We start from the raw sequence: 1,826 nt of genomic DNA on the forward strand, positions 1-1,826 counted from the left end.
GCGCCTGCTTCGACGACCCCCGCGCCCGCTCCACACCCTAGCACCTCCCCACTTCCCCACCCCTCGCGCTGCTTCACCCGACTAGGTCGTCCCCGTCGACACTGCATCGTTCCCGCGACCACCGTTGTCCCCGCACCCCACCAAGGAGTCCAGGAGCTCTGCAGTGTTTTTCTACGTCATCTATGGCCAGCCGTTCGAGCTCGACGACTCTGCATCGTGCGGATCGAGGTCTTCTTCCACCTCCGGCCATCGCAGCCTCACCGTCGATCCGCGTCACCTCATCAACCCCGGCCCCGCACAAGCTCGCCATCGTCTTCCTCTCGGTGAGCTGCACCGGTTCCCCTTCCCCCCCTTCGATTTCGTCGCCGTAGACTGTCGCACCACCGCGCCCCAGCTCCTGGTTGCCACCGCCCGTGGCCGTGCTCCCCTCGGCCCCTGGCCGCGCCCTGGCCCCGCCCAGGCGCGCTCACCGCACCCTAGCACCGCCCGTGCGGTGCGTGCGTGGGTGTGCGTCCGTTCATTCCATTGGGATTGATTGGTGTGTCAAGTGCTATCTAGATTTAATTTGGCTGAACAGACAAACATCATGTTGGGAGGCAACAGATTTGTACACATCAATTTTATCAGATTAGTTAGTTCCACATTTTCTGAGGTTTAGGTACTTGCAATTTTCCTATCCTGAACCTGAGGGCACAGGGAAAGCATGAATGGTTGTATTCTTTTTCCAAGCGAGCTGGTACTATACTGTTGGTAATATTTTGCAGGACTCCTGTAATTTTTATATTCATGGTTGGCTTTGTTTCCCCAAAGCTGTTATGTTACCATGTTATCATTATTAGTTCGTTGCTGCCTTTCGGTTCTTTTGGTTACAGACAGGTAGATTTTGTGGTACGAGTGGTTGTAAAGTCTCTCTCTCGGTAGTTGGCAGTTGGCACATACTCGGCTCAGTGTGAGTAGCTTGCTCACTCCACTGAATCTGATGACACAAAGGGGAGCTTAGGCTTACAAAGATTGTAAAGTTAGTATTCCACTATGCAATGCAAGGATCCGATGCATTCGTTGTTGCATCCTATTATTGTCCTGATGCAGTGATGCACATGCTACTGATAAAAGCAATTGGGCCGCTAGTGAAATGGAGCACTCCCAATCAAATTTCTACTATTGGTCTCCTATAAAATTATGAATCATGCAATATACCTTGTTACTAAGTGCATAATCAAGTGCCCTTTAGTTATTTACTATTTCAGAATGTCTTAAGCTGACACCTACTCTCAGCATATGACTCTAGCAGCTACTTGTTGTACCTATTTTGTTTCATACAGTACTGAATTTGTATGCCTATGCTTGATAATTTTGTTTCATATAGCTTTCTAGCTCCTTAGGGGGGTTGTTCCTCTTTACAGGTGTGTTAAACAGGGTTTTATGTGGTCATATGGAGTTTATTAGGTAGAGAAAGTACCTTGTGATTTTTCTAATTTTGGACATATATCAAGTCTCACCAAGACATCTTCATTACAACACTCAGCTTATCCAAGACATCTTCATTACATTCTAGACAGGATAGAAGCCTACTTTGTTCAGAAACAAAGTCAGAATTTGAAAAGGAAAACCCTTAAGCCAAACATACAACAAGCATTGACAACATAAGTGGAGACACTAATTTTCTCTGACTTGTGGAGACTCTAATCCTCAGGGATCATGGCTAAAATAATTTTCCATGCCTGATTAGTGATTATCTGAATTAGTTTGTAAACTGTAGAGGTGGTTAGGCTCTGGTTAAAAATAAAAACAATAATAGAAGTTTTGTATTTTCTAAGTAAAAAACC

Source organism: Triticum dicoccoides, chromosome 6A (genome assembly GCF_002162155.2).
Source record: "Triticum dicoccoides isolate Atlit2015 ecotype Zavitan chromosome 6A, WEW_v2.0, whole genome shotgun sequence".
NCBI lineage: Eukaryota > Viridiplantae > Streptophyta > Magnoliopsida > Poales > Poaceae > Triticum > Triticum dicoccoides.